This window comes from Arachis duranensis, chromosome 3 (assembly GCF_000817695.3).
Source record: "Arachis duranensis cultivar V14167 chromosome 3, aradu.V14167.gnm2.J7QH, whole genome shotgun sequence".
Lineage (NCBI taxonomy): Eukaryota > Viridiplantae > Streptophyta > Magnoliopsida > Fabales > Fabaceae > Arachis > Arachis duranensis.
Genome location: NC_029774.3, coordinates 80,883,930 through 80,897,964, shown reverse-complemented (window position 1 = coordinate 80,897,964; position 14,035 = coordinate 80,883,930). Strand labels below are relative to the sequence as shown.

The following is a 14,035-nucleotide window of genomic DNA, read 5'->3' as shown; positions in this document are numbered from 1 at the left end:
ATATATTAACTAACTTAATACTCATACTAACCATTATTAAAACATATCAACAATCAATTTCATTCAACTTATCCTAGGGGCAAGGAACCTAGGTTTTCACATAACCTTACAAAATGCTTACTTAAAACTACCACCCGTCCCTTAATATCACAATTCCAAGCTTCCAAATTTTTCGTTTCAAAATTCCACCAAGCCAAGGTTCTAATTACCCAATCTAACATCATATTATACAATTTGACACAATGTTAAAAATTAGGATTTTCATAAATTGATGAACCAAGAGGAAAAAAGAGTTATTTACCTTTATCCACTAAAATTAGTGATGGATACCACCAAGAACATAAGCTAGAACACCAATATATCAAAACACCAAAAATCCTCAATACCCAAATAGAAAATGTGATTTCAGCTTTGAATGAGAAAATGAGGCTGGAATTTCGAGTTACTCACCAAACTATTTAGATAGAAATGAAGAGGAGGAGACAACCTTTGCATGACCGCAAGTGGCTCATCAATTCGAGCTCCATAGCAAAAGTTATAGAGGTTTGAAGGTGAGGCTTCCTAGGGTTTTCTCTCCTCTCTTTTCTCTTCTCTCAATTTCGCGTCTCTCTTCTCAAATGGGGGAGAAATACTGAATTTGTTAAGTTGTAAGGCTTATATATGTGTTGGCTTAGATCCACTTCGCCCCGATTCACTTGTTTTAGACTTTTTGGCCTAAATTTGGGTGAAAACCTTCAAGATAAGTGATTTAATTCGCACCATAAATATGTTTTATTTCTCCAAATTATAAATATAATTTCTCTAATCCTTTTTTTCTATAATTTTATTTATTTATTAGTTATTAATTAATTATTTAGTATTTTGCGAGATTTTTCATCACATGCAATACCGAACAGACTTAAATTGGTACAGCTAATCTTAACGCCGATACGCATTTTTTTCGCAATTAATTTTTATACTGTTTATCTGGGTTTTAAACTAACCACTAAACCAACCCTACTTGGTTATATGATAACCTGAATTAAAATTCACTTTAGTTATACTACTAATAGAGTTTAATTATATTCCAATGGTATCTTTTTATTGCAGGATATGTCTCAGTTGCTTCAGCTTTAGTAGACATTACAGTGTTTAGTAATCAATTAATACTACAGAAGAAAAATGGGGAGTTTGTTTGTCGCTAAATGTAAAATGTAATGTCGTTAATGACAGCACGAAGAATAAATGCTACAAAGGAATATCTATTTATAGATTTTGCTAATATATACCTCATAACGCATTTTAACAAATAAGTATATTATAAAAAATATTTTGTTGAAATTTATTAAAAGAATAATTTTTTGAGTATATACCCAATTAGATCCCATACGAACCCCGACATGCGATCAAGGCACAGGAAATCGTTGATTTTCTGGTTAAAGTAATGATGTGTGAGCATCTTTTCTTTATTTTCTTGCTATTTTAGCTATGAATTTATTGAGTTTGTTGATTTTTTAGTGTTGAAGCCTATTTGTATGCTACTTTGAGGGGCATTGTGGTTTTATTTATTTCAGGAAAAATTCGGGCGAGTTTGGTAGAGTTCGTGCAGAAGTAAAAAGAAGAAATTCGTTGCTGCCAAACTGGTGCTAAACGCTATTATCAGGCATTTGGCACCAGACACCTTGTTACTGTGTGCAAGCCCTCTGCTGAGCTGGTGCTAAACGCTAGTTGATGAGCGGATATTTTATACGCTTTTTGACATTATTTTCATATAGTTTTTAGTAGTTTTTATTTAGTTTTTATTAAGTTTTTACAGGTTTTAGTGTTAAATTCACATTTTTGGATTCTACTATGAGTTTTTGTACTTTTGGGAAATTTCAGCTATTTTTTGGCTGAAATTGGGGTGCTGGAGCAGAAGTCTGATTCAGAGACAGAGAAAGCACTGCAGATGCTGTCCAAATCTGACCTGCCTACATTCGGAAGCACTTTTCTAGCGCTATAGAAGTCCAAATGAAGCTTTCTCAATGGCTATGGAAAGCTGACTTCTAGAGCTTTCTAGCAATATATAATAGTCTTTGCTTTGCTTTGGATTAGAAGGCCCAAAACTGGCGTCCAATGCCAGTTTCTTGCCCCCTTCCAGGCGTCCAATACCCAAAGAGTAGCGCCCAGCATCCAAAGGCCCAGATAGGACCCCCTAGCTGGCATTCCACGTAAAAGAGACCTCGATGCACGTGGATCTCATCAAAGCTCATCCCAAAAACTCATCAAGTGGGCCCGAGAAGTGTATTTTAGCACTAATTAGACTATTTTACCCTTACTAGTCATCTGTTTAGTATTTAAGGGATTAAAATTGTGTAATTTACATCTTTGGATAATCATCTTTTACGTTCTTTAAATTCTCCATTAGGCGAGACCTTCGTTGAAGGGAGGTCTGCCATTATTTTCATCCTTGTGTTTTTACTTTCAGTATGAGTCTCTAAACCTCCTAGGTTGAGGGGAGGAGCCCTGCTGAATCCTATGAATTAATAAAAGTACTATTTCTTCTTCTTCGATCCATGTTTGATCTATCTCTAAGATGTATATCCTGACCTTCATCGTGATGAATAGGACGATCTGACAAATTGGCTCTATTCATCACATTAAGACGAACGTGCCTGACAAACACCCGCGTCTACTTGGGTTCGTGTGAGTACCTGGAAGAAAAGCACAAACCAATAGCTATGGATTTACATCTCTTAGATGGTTAATCCACGATTTCGTTGGGACTTCTTAAGACACCAGTTCAGCCAATCTCCGAGGAGATTAAGGTCTCCGTGGTATAGGCTAGATTCCAAAGAAGCAGCGTTCTCTGATCCGAAAGATTTGACGTTGTCTATGGCGTTTTGAGTAGGATCGCCAAGAGAATAGCCTGCTAGAGCTTCACCCTCCATTGGAATGAATGACAAGGGCCCTGGCGTTCATTCTGTAGCAGAGGAGATCAAGGACCATTGGTGTGGCTTTAATCACTTACAGCCTGCCATAGAAGAAGATCATTCACAAGCAAAGATGATAGTAGTACCAGAAACAGTTGGTTTTACAAATACAAAATTCAACATACAAACTACTCCATCTGATTCCGCCTGAATAAGACCTACAAGACAACCATAAGCTTGCTTCAAGCCACAATCCTCGTGGGATCGACCTTGACTCCTCAGGTATTACTTGGACAACCCAGTGCACTTGCTGGTACTTCTATTGTGGTACGAAATAGTGTGGGTTTTGCGTACATGCGCACAAAGTTTTTTGTGCTCTTGCCGGGGATTGTTGAGTTTGGACAAACTGCCGGATTGTCTTTCTCCTTAGATCTGGTAATTTTTATTTTTGTTTGAGTCTTTAATTTTTGTTTTCTTCTTCTATTTTTTCGAAAAAAATTTTTAACAACCTTTTCAAAGTTATTTTTCTTTTCTTTGTTTAATTTTTGTTCTTGGTGTTGAGTCTTCCATGTTCTTGTTTCCTGTTTTTCAATTCCAAAAAAATAAATTCTTCCTAAACCTTTTTCAAAAAAATATTTTTCTTTTCTTTGTTTAATCCTTGCAATTTTTGAATGTGTCTATGTTCTTTGTGTCTTTCTTTCTAAAAATTTTCAAAAATATTTTTCTTTGGTTAAATCTTGTGTCATGTTTCTAAGTTTGGTGTTTTCATTTTATTTTTCTTTAATTTTCGAAAATTCACTTTTAGTTCTTAAAACTTTTAAGTTTGGTTTTCTTTTTATGTTCTTGTGTTCTTTGAGTCTTTAAATTTTGTTATTGGTGTTCTTTTGTTTCTTCAAAGTGTGCTTGGTCTTTTTTGTGTTTTTCTCTTTCATCAATAAATTCAAAAAAATCAAAAATGTCTTTTCTAACTAATTTCCACCCATTATTTTCGAAAATATCATTTAAAATTCAGATTTCATTTTTAAAATTTTTATCTTATCATATCTTAGTTGTCAAGTTTTTAAAAATCAAATTTTTTCAAAAATAAAAACCATATCTTTTTCAAAAATCTTATCTTTTTCAAATCTTATCTTATCTTTTTCAAAATTCAAATTTTTAAATATTATCTTTTTCAAAAATCATATCATATCTTTTTCAAAATTCAAAGATCTCATCTTATCCTTTTCAAGTTTCAAAGTTTTAAAATTAAATCTTTTTCAAAATTAATTTTCTAATCTTATCTTTTGTTTCCTATCTTATTTTTTCTAACTTCTAATTTTTAAATCATATCTTTTTCAATTTTTTTTAAAATCTTGTCTTATCTTTTTTAATTTTAAATTTCGATTTTAAATCTTTTCTTTTCTTATCTTTTATTTTTATTTTTATTTTTTATTTTTTTCTTTTCTTAATTAGTATCTTATTCTTTCTCTCCTATCTTTTTTAAAAACCACCTAACTAACTTCTCCCTTTCTCAAATTTTCGAAAACTACCTCTCATCTTCTCTCTCTTATTTTTCAAAACCTCCTAACTAACTCTCTTCTCTCTTAATTTTCGAAAATTTCTCTCTCTCCTCTGTCTCCTATTTTCAAAAATTCATTAACCAATTTTAAAATATTTTTAAATTATTAACCATATTTTTGAAAATTTATTAATTAATTAATAAAATAAAAATAAAAATATTTTAATTCTTATTTAATTTTTTTATTTATACCTCTTCTCCTCTCACATTTCTCTGTTCAACTCTACTTCCTTCAACTCTAGCTCAACTTCTTTATCTTCTTTCCTTCCTTCTTCACATCTCACTTGGAGCTTCTTGCCAATTGGCAGAAAGCTTTCTTGTGATTTCCTTTCCATCTTCCTTCTCAACTTTCATCCTCTCTTATCTTCTATTTTCAAGGTAATCTTCTTCTACTTCTTTTATTTATTTTTATTTTTATTTTTTATCTTCTTCTTCTTCCTTCAATCCTAACTTTAAGGAGGAGCTTCTTGCCAATGGTTATAAAGAACTTTCTTCCTTTCCATCTTTTTTTGCTTCTTATTTAGGACCAAGAACAGGGATAAAGAACCCCTCTTGACTCCTAATCCTAAACCTAAAAGAACCCTAAGGAGGCGTTTACAATAAGCTAAAGCACAACACTATGGAAGAGACCTTTCAGAAAGTTTTGAACAAGAATAGGGTGACATGGCCGAACCACAAGAGGAGCCCAGAAAGGTCCTTGGTGACTTCACCATGCCTACCTCTGACTTTTATGGCAGGACCATTGCTGTACCTGCCATTGGAGCTAACAATTTTGAGCTTAAGTCTCAATTAGTCTCTCTTCTGCAGCAGAACTTTCCCTTTGCTTTAAGAGACAAAGCTAAGTTCTGGTTAGATGCCCAGCCTAGAGAGAGTCTTGACTCTTGGGAAAAGCTAGTTAATGCTTTTCTCGCTAAATTCTTTCCTCCTCAAAAGATGAGCAAGATTAGAGTGGAAGTTCAAACCTTCAGACAAAGAGAAGGTGAATCCCTCTATGAAGTTTGAAAAAGATACAAGTAACTAATTAGGAGATGTCGTCCTGACATGCTCTCAGAGTGGTCCATCATAGGCCTGTTCTATGATGGTCTGTCTAAGATATCCAGGATTTCCTTGGATAGCTCTATAGGTGGATTTTTCCACTTAAAGAAAATACCTGCAGAAGCTAGAGAACTCATTGAGATGGTTGCAAATAACTAATTTATGTACACCTCTGAGAGGAATCCTGTAAACCATGAAATCTCTCAAAAGAAAAGAGTTCATGAAGTTGAGACTCTGAATGACATCTTGGCTCAGAATAAGATCTTGACCCAACAGGTCAACATGATCTCTCAACATCTCACTGGGATGCAAACTGCACTTGGCAGTAATCAGGAAGCTTCTCTTGAAGAAGAAGCTTATGATCTTGATCAACCCACCAAGGAGTAGGTGAATTACATGGGAGAATCCTATGGAAACACTTACAACCCTTCATGGAGGAATCATCCTAACCTCTCATGGAAGGATCAACAGAAACCTCAGCAAGGTTTCAATCTAGGTGGTAGGAACCAGAATAGGTTCAACAATAGACCACCATTCCCATCTTCTCAAGGGAACATGAAAACCTCTAAACAGAGCCTTTCTGACTTAGCCATTATGGTTTCTAGCCAGTCTCACTAAGACCACTCATAATTTCATTAATGAAACAAGGTCTTCCATTAGAAACTTGGAGGTACAAGTTGGTCAACTGAGTAAGAGGATCCCTGAGATCCCTCCTGACACTCTTCCTACTAATACTGAGGTTAATCCTAAAGAAGAGTGCAAGGCCATAACCATGTAGGTTGAGGCCGAATTGAAGGAGAATGGGAAGGCATTGAACGCCAGTGAAGAAGCTTTCACTGGGCATTTAACGCCGACCAGCCCAGAACCAAAGGAAATCATAAAGACAATAGAGGTTCATTTGAATGCACTTCTTTAGTGCATAAGTTTTGATGGCTACTCATCCTCACGTGAGGATGAAGATGTAACACCCTAATTAGCCTAAGCTTTACCTCGCGTTGTAAAGCAAAGGTTAATCAAGGATTATGATAGATTTAAGCTCATAAATATAATATGTATAGAAAGAAGAGAACAATTGATGAGCGGATAATTTATACGCTTTTTGGCATTGTTTTTAGGTAGTTTTTAGTATGATCTAGTTACTTTTAGGGATGTTTTCATTAGTTTTTATGCTAAATTCACATTTCTAGACTTTACTATGAGTTTGTGTGTTTTTCTGTCATTTCAGGTATTTTCTGGCTAAAATTGAGGGACCTGAGCAAAACTCTGATAGGAGGCTAACAAAGGACTGCTGATGTTGTTGGAATCTGACCTCCCTTCACTCGAAATAGATTTTCTGGAGCTACAGAACTCCTAATGGTACTCTCTCAACGGCGTTGGAAAGTAGACATCCAGAGCTTTCCAGAAATATATAATAATCCATACTTTATTCGTGATTAGACGACGTAAACTGGCGCTCAACGCCAGTTTCATGTTGCTGTCTGGAGTCAAACGCCAGAAACACGTCATGAACCGGAGTTGAACGCCCAAAACACCTTACAACTTGGCGTTCAACTCCAAAAAAAGCCTCAGCTCGTGGATACATCAAGCTCAGCCTAAACATACACCAAGTGGGCCCTGGAAGTGGATTTATGCATCAATTACTTACTCCTGTAAACCCTAGTAGCTAGTCTAGTATAAATAGGATAGTTTACTATTGTATTAGACATCTTTGGACGTTTAGTTCTAAGATCATGGGGGCTGGCCATTCAGCCATGCCTGAATCTTTCACTTATGTATTTTCAATGGTGGAGTTTCTATACACCATAGATTAAGGGTGTGGAGCTCTGCTGTACCTCAGGTTTCAATGCAATTATTATTATTTTCTATCCAATTTGATTTATTCCTGTTCTAAGATATTCGTTGCACTTCAACTTGATGAATGTGATGATCCATGACACTCATCATCATTCTCACCTATGAACGCGCGTGATTGACAACCACTTCCATTCTACCTTAGGCCGGGCGCATATCTCTTGGATTCCTTGATCAGAATCTTCGTGGTATAAGCTAGAATTGATGGCGGCATTTATGGGAATCCAGAAAGTCTAACCTTGTCTGTGGTATTCCGAGTAGGATTCCGGGATTGAATGACTGTGACGAGCTTCAAACTCCTGAAGGCTGGGTGTTCGTGACAGACGTAAAAGAATCACTGGATTCTACTCCAACCTGATTGACAATCGACAGATGATTAGCTGTGCTGTAACAGAGCATTTGAACCTTTTTCACTGAGAGGATGGGATGTAGCCATTGACAACGGTGATGCCCTACATACAGCTTGCCATGGAAAGGAGTAAGAAGGATTGGATGAATGTAATAAGAAAGTAGAGATTCGGAAGGAACACAGCACCTCCATGCACCTATCTGAAATTTCCACCATTGGATTACATGAGTAACTTTATCTTTATTTCCTATTTATTTTATTTATCTTTTGAATATCTAATCCAATCATATTTGAATCAGCCTGACTGAGATTTACAAGATGACCATAGATTGCTTCATACCAACAATCTCCGTGGGATCGACCCTTACTCACGTAAGGTATTACTTGGACGACCCAGTGCACTTGCTGGTTAGTTGTGCGGAGTTGTGACTAAGTGTGATTCACATTTGAGAGTGCTACCAAGTCTCTGGAGCCATTGTTGATGATCACAAATCCGTGCACGAACAATCTAGAAGCTTGATGAAGGATACAACTCAAAAATAGGATTTTAAAAGCGCAAAATGTGCTAACGAAGCTACTGACTTAAGGCACAAGGAACATGTATAAAATAACAAAATATATAGTATAATAGTATATTATCATAAGACTCTAGCCACGGCTCACGGAGTTTAAGCCGACTAGCCATATATAAACCATACACGAAACTAGATAGTAAAAATAGCTTATACAAGTTTTGATCTCTCAAATTCAAGCCTCTAGGCAAAGCAAAATAAAAAAGATGAGAGACATATACAAAAGAGACAAAAGGACTTTAAAAGCAGATAGATATCCTCTGCTCCTGTCACCATCAAAGTAACTCACCGCGGTGGGTTACGACCTGCATCTTAAAAACACAACAGAAATATGGTATGAGAACCGGATGTTCTCAATATGGTAACAGTGCCCAGTGATGTAAGATATAAGACCTCGGGATGCCAAAGGCAATCTTAGACTTCATATCCATCACAAGATTCAATCTTAAGGTAGACTAAAACAAATAAGTATCATATATATTTTAACATAAATAGACAGGGTACTCTATCTTAAGGAATTCCTATTCTAACCAAACACCACTGTCCCATAGCCTTCACCAACCTATCCTCCATGCGATCCCATTGCCACCGCCTTCCAAACCTCCTCAATCCCAGAAGAATACACAATTAATAGCAATGCAAGTAAAGCACAAGTAGAAGCATATAAAGCAAGTAGTTGAATGACGAATTGATTTCTACTGGTAAAGAATTTCATCAGAATAATCACGTTGTAAGTATAGTTTCTAAATCAACAAAGATCCTTTCGTACAAAAAAACTTGTTTGTCACTAAAGCAAACCTAGTAGAATTTATAACCGAAGTATTTAAACCTCGGGTCGCCTCTCAAGGGATTGCAGGGAAGTATGATTTATTATTGGTTATGGAAAAGTATCTTTTTGGATTTTTGAAATAAGGAACAAGGAAATAAATTAGCAATAAAGTAAATTAATTATCATGAACACCCTTGCAAGGTATAATAACTGGAAATCTCATCCTAGTTATCCTTATCAGGTGTGATGAGAATTGTTTATTGCTCCCACTTTGTTAACCCTTACTAAATAACGGAAAGTCAAGTGGACTAATCAATTTGATTCCTCAAGTCCTAGTCAACTCCTATGGAAAGACTAGCTTTAGAGGGATCCAAATCAATTAGAAAATTCCAATTTTCAATCAACAGCTGAGTTTGATAACTCAAGTGTCACCAATTACTCAACCAAAGCAAAGGGGAAAAAATCTAAATTAAATTGGAAGCATCAATAAAATGAATTTGAAGAAAGCAATCTTAAATTTGAAATACCTCAATGTGTATTAAATAAGAAAATCAATCCTAACATGGAGTTCATAAACCAATATTAACAAACTAAAATAATAGAATAAATAAAAGTAGAAGAGAAATTAAAGTAAAAGAACATTGAAGCTGGAATAAAGAAGAAGTAAACCTAACCTTTAAGAGGAATCCTAATCCTATATCCTAAGAGAGAGGAGAGAGCCTCTCTCTCTAGAAACTACATCTAAAACCTAAAAATTGTGAATAATGAATGTTGTGTCTATGTTTTTCTTTAATGGATGCATTCTCCCACTTTATAGTCTCTAATCTGTGCTTTTTGGGCTTGGATTTGGGCTGAAAAAGAGTCCAAAAATTGCTGGGGACGTTTTCTGCAATTTTCTGCACGTGGCGTCTGTCACGCGTGCGCGTCATTTGGAAGTTTTCCTTGTCACGTGTACGCATGACTCTTTGTGCTAGGCATACGTCCGCGTCATCCACGCGTGCGCGTCGCTTGGGCTCTGTGCGAGTCACGCGTCCGCGTCATCCATGCGTGCCCGTCGCTGCCATTTCCGTCAAAACTTTATTTTTGCGTGTTCCTTCCACTTTTGCATGTTTCCTTCCTCTTCTCTAAGCCATTCCTACCCTATAAAGCCTGAAAATACTCAAGACATGGATCACAACATCGAATGGTAATAAAGAATAATTAAAATTAATAATTTTATGGTCTAGGAAACATATTTTCACATATATTAAGGAATAAGGACGGAATTGTAAAACCATGCAATTTATATGAATAAGTGAGCAAAGACTTGATAGAAACCACTCAATTGAGTACAAGAAATATCATAAAATAGTGGTTTATCAACCTCCCTATACTTAAACATTAGCATGTCCTCATGCTAAGCTCCTCAATGTCTCTTCCTTGCCTTTGTTGCTCCTCCATCATGGCTCTTTGGTCTTCTCTAATTTCATGGAGGATAATGGAGTGCTCTTGGTGCTCCATCCTTAGTGCTTTTGGTGCTCCTTTCTCTTTCTAGTGATGGGTTTTGAGATGAATCTCTCCATCTCCGATGACTCGAAGTTGGAAGCAACTGCCTTCCCTTTCCTCTTCCTAGAGGTTTCTCCGGTCTTAGGTGCCATTAATGGTTATAGAAAAACAAAAAGTAATGCTTTTTTTACACCAAACTTAAAAGGTTGCTCGTCCTCGAGTAAAAGAAGAAAGAAAGAAGGAGAAGAATGTGTGTAAACGATTCGATCATGTGGGGTTGGGAGTGTTTTGGGAGGGGAATGGTTTGAATTTGAGTGGGTGGGTGTGAGTGGTGCAAAGGGTGTTATGGAAAGGTGTGAAGAAGGGGGAGAGTGAGTTGGGGTAGGTAGGGATCCTGTGGAGTCCACAGATCCTGAGGTGTCAAGGAGTTCTCATCCCTGGACCTCGGTGTTCAAACGCCCTCTGTGTGGCATTTTTGGCGTTTAAACGCCAGGTTGCTGCCCTTTTCTGGTGTTTAAACGCTGGTCTGCTACCCTTTTCTGGTGTTTAAACGCCCAGAAAGGTGCCAGACTAGGCATTTAAACGCCCATTTTTATACCTTTACTAGCATTTAAACGCCAGTTTGCCTGCCAGTTCTGGTATTTAAATGCCAGATTGCTGCCCATTTCTGGTGTTTAAATGCCCAGAATGGTGCCAGGCTGGGTGTTAAATGCCCATTTTGGTATCCTTACTGGCGTTTAAACGCCAGTAAGCTCGTCCTTCAGGGTATGCCATTTTTGATGCTATTTTTTATTTTTCTTTAATTTTTGCAGTTATCTTTGTGACTCCACATGATCATCATCCTAAAGAAAACATAAAATAATAATAGAAAACAAAATGAAAGAGTGATTAATATAGATAAATAAAATTGGGTTGCCTCCCAATAAGTGATTCTTTAATGTCAATTGCTTGACAAGAAGCTCTTACAGAGCTTCACAGGTGCTCAGAGCATGATTATGGCCTCCCAACACCAAAGTTAGAGTTTGAATGTGGGGGCTTTGCTTGACTCTGCAAGGAGAGAATTGAATGAAGCTTTTCATGCTTCTTCCCCATGTTTACAAAAGACGATCCTTGTGCCTTAAACACAAAGTAGTCCTCATTCACTTGAAGGACTAGCTTTCCTCTATCTACATCAATCACATCCTTTGCTGTGGCTAGGAAGGATCTTCCAAAGATGATGGATTCATCCTCATCCTTCCTAGTGTCTAGGATTATAAAGTCAGTAAGGATGTAAAGGCCTTTAACCTTTACCAAGACATCCTCTACAAGTCCATAAGCCTGTTCCTTTGATTTGTCTGCCATCTCCAGTGAGATTCTTGCAGCTTGTACCTCAAAGATTCTTAGTTTTTCCATTACAGAGAATGGCATGAGGTTAATGCCTGACCCCAAGTCACATAGAGCCTTCTCAAAGGTCATGGTGCCAATGGTGCAAGATATTAAGAACCTTCCTGGATCCGGTTTCTTTTGAGGTATCTTCAGCTGAACCAACGCGTTTAGTTCATTAATGAGCAATGGAGGTTCATCCTCCCAAGTCTCATTACAAAATAACTTGGCATTCAGCTTCATGATTGCTCCTAAATACTGAGCAACATGCTCTTCAGCAATGACTTCATCAGAGCTCATGAATGGTAATAGGAAGTTTAGTGGAATCTATATGGTCTCTAGATGAGCATCAGATTCCTTTGGTTCCTCAATAGGGAACTCCTTGTTGGCCAGTGGACGTCCCATGAGGTCTTCTTCACTTGGAATCACTGCCTTTCCCTCCACCACAGGTTCGGCCATGTTGGACGTGTAGATGGCATTGCACTCTCTTTTTGGATTCTCTTCTGTATTGCTTGGGAGAGTACTTGGATGAGTTTCAATAACTCTTTTACTCAGCTGATCCACTTGTGCGTCCAAATTTCTGATGGAGGACCGTGCCTTAGTCATGAAACTGATAGTGGCTTTAGATAGATCAGAGACTATGTTTGCTAAGCCAGAGAGGCTCTGCTTAGAATTCTCTATCCGTTGCTGAAAAGATGATAGAATAGGTTTGCTATTGCCAAACCTATTTCTCCCACTATTATTGTTATTGAAGCCTTGTTGAGGCTTCTATTGATCCTTCTATGAGAAATTTGGATGATTCCTCCATGAAGGATTATAGGTGTTTCCATAGGATTATGCCATGTAATTTACCTCTTCCATTGCAGAATTCTCAGGGTTATAAGCTTTTCCTTTAGAGGAGGCTTCTTTAGCACTACCGGATGCAGTTTGCAATCCAGTCAGATTCTGAGAAATCACATTGACTTGCTGAGTCAATATTTTGTTCTTAACCAATATGGCATTCAGAGTATCAATTCTCAAGAACTCCTTTCTTTTGAGTTACCCCATTATTCACAAGATTTCTCTTAGAAGTGTACAAGAATTGGTTATTTGCAACCATTTCAATGAGTTCCTGGGCTTTTGCAGGCATTTTTAGATGAAGAGATCCACCAGCAGAGTGGTCCAACGACATCTTGGATAACTCAAACAGACCATCACATAATATACATATGATGCTCCATTCTAGAAACATGTCACAAGGCCACCTTTTGGTTAATTGCTTGTATCTTTCCCAAGCATCACAGAGGGATTCACCTTCCTTCTGTTTGAAGGTTTGGACATCCACTCTGAGCTTACTCATCTTTTGAGGTGAAAAGAATTTGGTCAAGAAAGCATTGACCAGCTTATCGCAAGAGTTCAGGCTTTCTCTAGGTTGTGAGTCCAACCATGTCCTGGCTCTGTTTCTCATAACAAAGGGGAAAAGCATAAGTTTGTAGACCTCGGGATCAACCCATTGGTCTAAACAGTATCACAGATCTACAAGAATTCAGATAAGAACTGATGAGGATCTTCTGATGGAAGTCCATGAAACTTGCAGTTCTGCTGCATTAGAGAAACTAATTGAGGTTTAAGCTCAAAGTTGTTTGCTCCAATGGCAGGAATTGAGATGCTTTTTCCATAGAAGTTGGAAGTTGGTGCAGCATAGTCACCAAGAATCTTCCTTGCATCTTTGGCATTGTTGTTATTTTCGGCTACCATGTCTTCTTCTTTTTCAAAAATTTCTGTCAGGTCCTCTCCAAAGAGTTGTGCTTTAGCTTCTCTTAGCTTCCTCTTTAGAATCCTTTCAGGTTCAGGATCAGCTTTAACAAGAATATCTTTATCCTTGTTCTTACTCATGTGAAAAAGAAGAGAACGGAAAAGAAGAGAAATCCTCTATGTCACAGTATAGAGATTTATTTATGTAAGTAAAAGAAGAGAAGAAGAGAAGAATGAGGTAGAGAAAAAATAAAGAGAATTCGAACACAGAGAGGGAGAGAATGTTTGAATTTTAAGAAGGAAAGAAGAGTTAGTAAATAAATAAATAAATAGAAAGAGATGAGAAAGAGGGAATTCAAATATTAAATAAAAGAAAAGAAAAAATATTTTTGTTTTTATTTTAAATATTAGTTAGTATTTGAAAATTAA

The 14,035-nt window shown here is 36.9% G+C and overlaps 1 non-coding gene across 1 annotated transcript; it reads left to right on the top strand.

Moving 5' to 3' along the window:
• The first annotated feature begins 13,101 nt into the window (after positions 1 to 13,101).
• Positions 13,102 to 13,205, top strand: LOC127746133 (small nucleolar RNA R71). Its single transcript, XR_008007752.1, has one exon. It is a non-coding gene; the product is annotated as a small nucleolar RNA R71 (small nucleolar RNA).
• Positions 13,206 to 14,035: the final 830 nt, after the last annotated feature.